The following is a 10762-nucleotide window of genomic DNA, read 5'->3' as shown; positions in this document are numbered from 1 at the left end:
TCTATACGTATGTACCATAGACATTAAAATCAGGTTTGTACACCAGCAGAATTTACACAATATATACTAAGAATGATATGTACAGCAGTATATATATATATTAGTGAGCTATGTCAAGAATCCAGTATATAAATAAATATGCAGTGTGTATGAACAGTGTAACCAAATACAAAGTACAGTAGTAGAAGTATTAGAATGAGCTATGCCGGGGATATACAGTATTTAAATACTCTGTGTGAAACAGGTAGTGTCCAATGTTTCAATGTCTCTATGACATGGGACAGCAGCGTTAGCTCTGTGTGTGTGTGAGGTGTGTGATAGCTTGTGTGAGTGAGCATTACCTGGTTGACGGTTAGTGATAGCTGTTCAACAATCCGATGGCCTGGTAATAGAAGCAGTTTTTTGTCTCTCAGTCTTGGCACTGATGCACCTGTACTGATTCGGTCTGCTAGACGGTTGCCGAGTAAACAGTCCATGGCTCAGGTGACTGAGGTCCTTAATGATCTTCTTGGCCTTCCTTTGACTCAGAGTGCTGTAAATGTCCTGGAGTGCAGGCGGTGTACCACCGGTGATGCGTTGGGCTGACTGCAACACCCTCTGGAGAGCTATGTGGTTGAGGGCGGTGCAGTTGCCAGACCAGGCAGTGATGTAGCCCAACAGAATGTTCTCAGTGGTGCATCTGTAGAAGTTCCTTCCATAATCTCATCAGCCGCCTGAGGTTGTAGAGGCGCTGTTACGCCTTCTTCACCACAGTGTTGGTGTGGTGAGACCATTTCAGGTCGGCTACCCTCACCACCAGTAGTCGGCCAGTCAGTCACACAGGGAGGAGATTAGACCTAAGGCCCTGAGCTTCGTGACGAGCTTGGTGTTAAAATCTGAGTTATAGTTGATGAACAGCATTCTCACATAGGTATTCCTCTTGTCCAGGCGGGACAGCGGGATGTGCAGTGCAACAGCGACTGCGTCGTTTGTGGATCTATATGCATATTGTAATGGTTCAAGGGTGTCGGGTATGGTGAAGGGGATATGGTCCTTGACTAGCCTCTCAAAGCACTTCATGATGACAGATAGTAATTTAGTTCAGTGTGCTTCGGTACAGGAACAATGGTGGCCATCTAGAAGCAAGTTGGATGACAGATTGGGATATTGAGAGGTTGAAAATGTTCGTAAACACTCCAGCCAGCTGGTCTGCGCATGCTCAGAGAACGCGGCTTGGGATGCCATCTGGGCTGGTAGCCTTGCGAGGGTTAACATATTTGAAGGTCCTACTCACATTGACTACAGAGATTGGGAGCCCAGTCTTCGTGAGCAGCGGGGGACCATGTCATCGACTCTGTGTTGTTTTCCTCAAAGCAGCCGAAAAGTGTGTATACTTTGAGAAGGTTAGAGTGGAACAGCCCATACGAAAAAGTAATATATGACAATACTTATCAAATCAAGATATTTGTTTATTTTTCACATTTTGTAATTTTTTTTTTTTTACAAATGTTGTAGATCGTTGACAAAAAAATGACAATTAAATCCATTTTAATCCCACTTTGTAACACAATAAAATGTGGAAAAAGTCAAGGGGTGTGAATACTTTCTGAAGACACTGTATATGTCCCTTATGTCACAATACCTGCATTATTTCAGTGATACTTGTAGTCATAGTACTTGTAGCCATGGTAATAAAACATTAGAACAAACACAAAACAATAAAAACTTAATTTCATCCTATTCATTAAATGCTTTTCTCTCATCACTTCTTAATTCAGCCATTTTACTGTTGCAAGCCGTTCCCACTTGTCTCTTTGTTACACCCGGAAAGCACTCTTGCCAGCATCTGTGGAAGCAAGCAACAAATAGAAGATAAAGAGCACATAGAACAGTTAATGGTTGGGTTTGGGCTCATAAATGAAGAGATATAATTTTTTTTAAAATTGAAAAACGATTATCAGATTCAGTTTAATAAGACATCCTTGACCATTAATGCCCTATTTGCAATGACCGATTTATACATTCAATTAAGGGATTCACTTTTTTACACCTTATAGTCAGTCATATCACAACTCCAAGATCGCATAGCAGTTCAGACGTCTTTTGTCCTCGTCTTGTCGTGTCCTGTATATATATATATATATATATATATATACACACACAACTTTTTTCACATACATTTTATTTTTATTTTCCATCAACTCATCTTCAAAACACTTTCCTGCAACCCGCCTCACCAATTTATATTTATAAAAAGTATTATTTACCTCAGATCTGTAATCCTCCAAGAAGCTAGCCAGAAACTCCAAGAAGCTAGCCAGAAACTAGCCAGAAGCTAGCCAGGAGCTAGCACAGAAGCTAATCCAGAAGCTAATCAGAAGCTAGTTAGCTTCTTTACTGGCAAATCGTTAGTATTCAGCTAACCACGGTTTGTGGTCATCAGCTATCCTTTAGCTCGAAAATCTATCGAAAATCTATCGCCAGTTTTGTACGGCGCAGCGCGGCTCGGAACGGAACATACCGGACCAATTTTTCTCTCCATGTCCCTGGATTTCAACTGCTCTCTGGACATTCATACCCGGATCTCACAGCTAGCTAGCTGCTATCCGTGTGACAATCGGCTTTCGTCGATTCCGGAGCAAACATCAATTATTCCGGTGCTAGCCAGCTCCGTCAATCACTCCTGAGTTCCATCATTCACTCCTGGGCTGCAGTCACCTATCCGGACCCGTTTTACTGCCTACGCGGAGCCCCACCGGGCCTTTACAACTGGACTGCCGACGTTATCTACCTGAAGGAGATCCGGCTGGCTCCTCCGTCGCGACGTTACCTGAACGCCCATCTGCGGCCCGCTAACCGTTAGCTGTCTTACCGGCTGCTATCTGAATAGACAATCAGACAATTTATTTATTTGTATTATTATTATGTTTTCTTCTCGGGCCTCTATAATCTATATCTATTGTTCTTATTTTTGTTGTTGTTGTGTGATTTGGATTAATCCCCTCTACCACATGGAACCCCACTAATCTACTGACCGAACGCAAGAGGTGGCTAACAACATACCTCCATCCTATGCTAGCTTGGTACCGATGGCTTGGCTAGCTGTCTAAATCGCCGTGACCCTCAACCAACCTCTCCACTCACTGGACCCTTTGATCACTCGACTAAGCATGCCTCTCCTTAATGTCAATATGTCTTGTCCATTGCTGTTCTGGTTAGTGTTTATTGGCTTATTTCACTGTAGAGCCTCTAGTCCTGCTCACTATACCTTATCCAACCTATTAGTTCCACCACCCACACATGCAATGACATCTCCTGGTTTCAATTATGTTTCTAGAGACAATATCTCTCTCTTCATCACTCAATACCTAGGTTTACCTCCGCTGTATACCTTGATGCTATTTTATCGCCCCCAGAAACCTCCTTTTACTCTCTGTTCTAGACGACCAATTCTTATTGCTTTTAGCCGCACCCTTATTCTACTCCTCCTATGTTCCTCTGGCGATGTAGAGGTGAATCCAGGCCCTGCAGTGCCTAGCTCCACTCCTATTCCCCAGGCGCTCTCTTTTGACCACTTCTGTAACCGTAATAGCCTTGGTTTCATGCATGTTAACATTAGAAGCCTCCTCCCTAAGTTTGTTCTATTCACTGCTTTAGCACACTCTGCCAACCCGGATGTTCTAGCTGTGTCTGAATCCTGGCTTAGGAAGACCACCAAAAATTCAGACATTTTAATTCCAAACTACAACATTTTCAGACAAGATAGAACTGCCAAAGGGGGCGGTGTTGCAATCTACTGCAAAGATAGCCTGCAGAGTTCTGTCCTACTATCCAGGTCTGTACCCAAACAATTTGAACTTCTACTTTTAAAAATCCACCTCTCTAAAAACAAGTCTCTCACCGTTGCCGCCTGCTATAAACCACCCTCTGCCCCCAGCTGTGCTCTGGACACCATATGTGAACTGATTGCCCCCCATCCATCTTCAGAGCTCGTGCTGCTAGGCGACCTAAACTGGAACATGCTTAACATCCCAGCCATCCTACAATCTAAACTTGATGCCCTCAATCTCACACAAATTATCAATGAACCTTCCAGGTACCTCCCCAAAGCCTTAAACACGGGCACCCTCATAGATATCATCCTAACCAACTTCCCCTCTAAATACACCTCTGCTGTCTTCAACCAAGATCTCAGCGATCACTGCCTCATTGCCTGCATCCGTAATGGGTCAGCGGTCAAACGACCTCCTCTCATCACTGTAAAACGCTCCCTGAAACACTTCAGCGAGCAGGCCTTTCTAATCGACCTGGCCGGGGTATCCTGGAAGGATATTGACCTCATCCCGTCAGTAGAGGATGCCTGGATATTTAAAAAAAATGCCTTCCTAACCATCTTAAATAAACATGCCCCATTCAAGAAATTTAGAACCAGGAACAGATATAGCCCTTGGTTCTCCCCAGACCTGACTGCCCTTAAACAACACAAAAACATCCTATGGCGTTCTGCATTAGCATCGAACAGCCCCCGTGATATGCAGCTGTTCAGGGAAGCTAGAAACCATTATACACAGGCATTTAGAAAAGCCAAGGCTAGCTTTTTCAAGCAGAAATTTGCTTCTTGCAACACTAACTCAAAAAAGTTCTGGGACACTGTAAAGTCCATGGAGAATAAAAACACCTCCTCCCAGCTGCCCACTGCACTGAAGATAGGAAACACTGTCACCACTGATAAATCCACCATAATTGAAAATTTCAATAAGCATTTTTCTACTGCTGGCCATGCTTTCCACCTGGCTACTCCTGTCAACAGCACTGCACCCCCAACAGCAACTCGCCCAAGCCTTCCCCATTTCTCCTTCTCCCAAATCCATTCAGCTGATGTTCTGAAAGAGCTGCAAAATCTGGACCCCTACAAATCAGCCGGGCTAGACAATCTGGACCCTTTCTTTCTAAAATTATCTGCCGAAATTGTTGCCACCCCTATTACTAGCCTGTTCAACCTCTCTTTCGTGTCGTCTGAGATTCCCAAAGATTGGAAAGCAGCTGCGGTCATCCCCCTCTTCAAAGGGGGGGACACTCTTGACCCAAACTGCTACAGACCTATATCTATCCTACCATGCCTTTCTAAGGTCTTCGAAAGCCAAGTCAACAAACAGATTACCGACCATTTCGAATCTCACCATACCTTCTCTGCTATGCAATCTGGTTTCAGAGCTGGTCATGGGTGCACCTCAGCCACGCTCAAGGTCCTAAACGATATCTTAACCGCCATCGATAAGAAACATTACTGTGCAGCCGTATTCATTGATCTGGCCAAGGCTTTCGACTCTGTCAATCACCACATCCTCATCGGCAGACTCAACAGCCTTGGTTTCTCAAATGATTGCCTCGCCTGGTTCACCAACTACTTCTCTGATAGAGTTCAGTGTGTCAAATCGGAGGGTCTGTTGTCCGGACCTCTGGCAGTCTCTATGGGGTTGCCACAGGGTTCAATTCTTGGACCGACTCTCTTCTCTGTATACATCAATGAGGTCGCTCTTGCTGCTGGTGAGTCTCTGATCCACCTCTACGCAGACGACACCATTCTGTATACTTCCGGCCCTTCTTTGGACACTGTGTTAACAACCCTCCAGGCAAGCTTCAATGCCATACAACTCTCCTTCCGTGGCCTCCAATTGCTCTTAAATACAAGTAAAACTAAATGCATGCTCTTCAACCGATCGCTACCTGCACCTACCCTCCTGTCCAACATCACTACTCTGGACGGCTCTGACTTAGAATACGTGGACAACTACAAATACCTAGGTGTCTGGTTAGACTATAAACTCTCCTTCCAGACCCACATCAAACATATCCAATCCAAAGTTAAATCTAGAATTGGCTTCCTATTTCACAACAAAGCATCCTTCACTCATGCTGCCAAACATACCCTTGTAAAACTGACCATCCTACCAATCCTCGACTTTGGCGATGTCATTTACAAAATAGCCTCCAATACCCTACTCAACAAATTGGATGCAGTCTATCACAGTGCAATCCGTTTTGTCACCAAAGCCCCATATACTACCCACCATTGCGACCTGTACGCTCTCGTTGGCTGGCCCTCGCTTCATACTCGTCGCCAAACCCACTGGCTCCATGTCATCTACAAGACCCTGCTAGGTAAAGTCCCCCCTTATCTCAGCTCGCTGGTCACCATAGCATCTCCCACCTGTAGCACACGCTCCAGCAGGTATATCTCTCTAGTCACCCCCAAAACCAATTCTTTCTTTGGCCACCTCTCTTTCCAGTTCTCTGCTGCCAATGACTGGAACGAACTACAAAAATCTCTGAAACTGGAAACACTTATCTCCCTCACTAGCTTTAAGCACCAACTGTCAGAGCAGCTCACATATTACTGCACCTGTACATAGCCCACCTATAATTTAGCCCAAACAACTACCTCTTTCCCAACTGTATTTAATTAATTTATTTATTTTGCTCCTTTGCACCCCATTATTTTTATTTCTACTTTGCACATTCTTCCATTGCAAAACTACCATTCCAGTGTTTTACTTGCTATATTGTATTTACCTTGCCACCATGGCCTTTTTTGCCTTTACCTCCCTTCTCACCTCATTTGCTCACATTGTATATAGACTTGTTTATACTGTATTATTGACTGTATGTTTGTTTTACTCCATGTGTAACTCTGTGTCGTTGTATCTGTCGAACTGCTTTGCTTTATCTTGTCCAGGTCGCAATTGTAAATGAGAACTTGTTCTCAACTTGCCTACCTGGTTAAATAAAGGTAAAATAAAATAAATAAATAAAATATGGTTCCTTACCCTGAAAGTAGAAACTGTAATCCATGGTTAGAGTTGTTAACTTGAGAGGATTTGGCCACAAACATTGAATTTTGTCTAATTGCCACCATAACCTATATCATGTTTTTGTTAGCCATCTGACTATAAGGTGTAAAAAAGTTAAATTGACCCCAACCCTGTTATGGGGTATACATTTTTAGAGGGATACTGTGAGATTTCGATGAACTCATCAATACCATTTTTATGTCTCTGCGTGCAGTTTGGAGATTATTGAAGTTAGCATATTAGCTTAGCACAATTGCTGGAAGTTTCCCGGTACAGTAACCAGCAGATTGCAACGTTGCATCTGTCTCAATGGCACTGTCTCTGTGCTTACAGACGCCATAATGAGACAGATAGATATGTACAGAGATCGCAACATTCTATGTGCCAACGGGACAGAGAATGAGGAAGTGGATAGAATGTTTCAAATGATTATTAGTAAAATTAATGAATGTATAAAATATTTATTACTATGTATAGCTTTGTAAGACTATAAATGACCAACCACACAGCTTTGGAGTAGTTCGTTTCTTTTTCTTCTATTTCCCTGTTTGAGAGGAGCTGGCTACTGTGGGAGACTTAGCATTTTGTTAGCTTAGCGCAATTACTCTAACTTCAATCATCTCCCAACTACTCACAGACACATACAAATGGTTTCCATTAGTTCGTATGACTCTGGGTCATTTAAAAAAGCAACCTAAATCTTGAAATATAGCAGAATCCCTTTAAGCCATGTCAGTGTCTGAAATAATATTCACCATTCTTTCTGCCATGAGTCATTTATAAGTCAAATATTTTTTATATATATCATGACAATACCTGCACACTTAAATGCTTTTTTTTGCAATCGATTAACAAAAACCTACTCACTTTTTTCAGGATCGGTTTTTTTCTCCCCTTTTAGTTTTGCCACCTAGGCAATGAACCTCCAGTTACCTGTTATCCTTATATGTGCATTATGAGATGGAGACCCCACAAAAATGACCCAATGTGATTGGATCTTCAAACTTGGAGACAAAATTATATAGAGCCTGCGCAAGCTCATCCCCCAGCGCCAAGGACGAGCCCCTTCTAGCCATAATCTAAGGGCCTATTCCCCTTTCAAGTAATTATAATTCTACGGTCTATACAATCTCTTTACATACATTTCAGGTTGTTATTCAGCAACATGTCAACATCAAAACCACAGCTCTCTTGCCATCGCAGTTGGCCTGTTTGCATGGTCGCCCACTGTAATGTTTGAGCCTGGGTGAATTTCGATCTGCAAAACATGAATAATTCATTCAGATGCTGTAAAAGACTAGAAAGTACTGTAAGTACAGTAACATAGTACATTCTCTGTATTTAAAACAATTCCGCTAGCTAATACCTTGACTTGCATTTAAAAATATACCTTCTCAGTATTTATCTTAACCTCAGATGATATAAAAGTTAACAATCATGTACTGTTTCAATATAAATAAATACACACATAAGGAAGCCTATTTGAACCTTTATAGCTAAATTAACCATAAACCAGTGCAATCATCTCTATACTGAGCCAGGTAACGGTAGCTGCTAAGCTCATAGCAACCCTATAGGCTTGACAGGCTAGCATTAGAGCAGTTAGCTGAGCGTTAGCGTATACAGTTTTTCTAAACAAATGGGGAGATGTCAGCGCCTAGAAAATATAAACGGAGTAGAAAAGAAACCACAATATTACCTCACCTATGAATCAATAAGTTAAAACCAGAATATTAGCTGCCGACATTTCTTATTGTGTTATTCGATGGGCTAGCCTAGCTTAGCACAGTCATCTCTATGTCAAGATCGCTAACGGTTTCACTCAATCAATTTACACATTTAAACTTTACAATTTCAATAATAAAAGCTAAGTATCACTCAGACAACCATTTACTCTAAGATGTTCTATAGATATTATGCTTGTGTACACCACATACCTGTCTAACAGAACAAAGAAAGAGGAGACAGGAGGAGAAATGATTAGGGTTGTCACAGATGTCTTCTTCGAGTGTTGTTAAGGGGAGGGCTAGTGGCAATAGGCATAAACGATTCCCAACGGAAATCATTGAAGGACTCAGCCCAAAATAATAGTGGGTTACAACCATATGCAAAAGGAAAACAGAAAGGAAAACTCAACACACTGCTGCTCATGCTCCCAGGTGATATTTATAACAACGCTTTGACCCTTATGTCTTTATCAGGCATCCATATCCCAGGTGGGGGTGGAAGGTTCTATATATAGGGGCAGTCCTCAGTGACATATATAGTATATATAGGGGCAGTACTTCCTGAAACAGAAAGTAAAAATGTATAACATAGGTACACAATATTAACATTCAATGTATCACAATATATGATCATACACAATAAATTTGATTAATATTTACAGTAATATACATACACATACAATATTCAATTAGGATTTTAAAATATAAAATAATTTTGAAACTATAAAAACTATTTCAAGTCAAACTCCTCGTTAAGGCCAAGAGGAGACAGTGTGTTGACCCTGTGGATCCAGAAAGATTCCCTTTGAAGAAGTTTCCTCCCAATGTCCTCACAGTCATTGATTACAACAATATATACCATGTTTTACAAATTTAGATTAGATTCAACTTTGTCATTGAACAAGTGTTTACGGACATATTCAATCAATCCCCATCCCAGTCTGCTGTTCCCACATGCTTCAAGAGGGCCACCATTGTTCCTGTTCCCAAGAAAGCTAAGGTAACTGAGCTAAACGACTACACTCACTCACTTCCGTCATCATGAAGTGCTTTGAGAGACTAGTCAAGGACCATATCACCTCCACCCTACCTGACACCCTAGACCCACTCCAATTTGCTTACTGCCCAAATAGGTCCACAGACGATGCAATCTCAACCACACTGCCCTAACCCATCTGGACAAGAGGAATACCTATGTGAGAATGCTGTTCATCGACTACAGCTCAGCATTTAACACCATAGTACCCTCCAAACTTGTCATCAAGCTCGAGACCCTGGGTCTCGACCACGCCCTGTGCAACTGGGTACTGGACTTCCTGACGGGCCGAACCCAGGTGGTGAGGGTAGGTAACAACATCTCCACCCCGCTGATCCTCAACACTGGGGCCCCACAAGGGTGCGTTCTGAGCCCTCTCCTGTACTCCCTGTTCACCCACGACTGCGTGGCCACGCACGCCTCCAACTCAATCATCAAGTTTGCGGATGACACAACAGTGGTAGGCTTGATTACCAACAACGACGAGACGGCCTACAGGGAGGAGGTGAGGGCCCTCGGAGTGTGGTGTCAGGAAAATAACCTCACACTCAACCCCCCTATCCACATCGATGGAACAGTAGTGGAGAGGGTAGTAAGTTTTAAGTTCCTAGGCATACACATCACAGACAAACTGAATTGGTCCACCCACACAGACAGCATCTTGAAGAAGGCGCAGCAGCGCCTCTTCAACCTCAGGAGGCTGAAGAAATTCGGCTTGTCACCAAAAGCACTCACAAACTTCTACAGATGCACAATCGAGAGCATCCTGTCGGGCTGTATTACCGCCTGGTACGGCAACTGCTCCGCCCACAACCGTAAGGCTCTCCAGAGGGTAGTGAGGTCTGCACAACGCATCACCGGGGGCAAACTACCTGCCCTCCAGGACACCTACACCACCCGATGTCACAGGAAGGCCATAAAGATCATCAAGGACAACAACCACCCGAGCCACTGCCTGTTCACCCCGCTATCATCCAGAAGGCGAGGTCAGTACAGCTGCATCAAAGCTGGGACCGAGAGACTGAAAAACAGCTTCTATCTTAAGGCCATCAGACTGTTAAACAGCCACCACTAAAATTGAGTGGCTGCTGCCAACACACTGACTCAACTCCAGCCACTTTAATAATGGGAATTGATGTAAAATATATCACTAGCCACTTTAAACAATG

At 43.0% G+C, this 10762-nt stretch overlaps 1 long non-coding RNA gene across 1 annotated transcript; it reads right to left on the bottom strand.

The window, feature by feature from the left end:
- Nucleotides 1–1496: 1496 nt before the first annotated feature.
- On the bottom strand, nt 1497–9561 carry LOC110524159. The gene is made up of 3 exons (XR_002473549.2): nt 7973–9561; nt 7698–7740; nt 1497–1825 (listed from the first exon to the last, which is right to left on the bottom strand). It is a non-coding gene; the product is annotated as an uncharacterized LOC110524159 (long non-coding RNA).
- Between the last annotated feature and the right edge of the window lie 1201 nt (nt 9562–10762).

Source organism: Oncorhynchus mykiss, chromosome 5 (assembly GCF_013265735.2).
Source record: "Oncorhynchus mykiss isolate Arlee chromosome 5, USDA_OmykA_1.1, whole genome shotgun sequence".
NCBI lineage: Eukaryota > Metazoa > Chordata > Actinopteri > Salmoniformes > Salmonidae > Oncorhynchus > Oncorhynchus mykiss.
The sequence above is the reverse complement of the archived record's forward strand: the minus strand, read 5'-3'. Positions and strand labels throughout refer to the sequence as shown.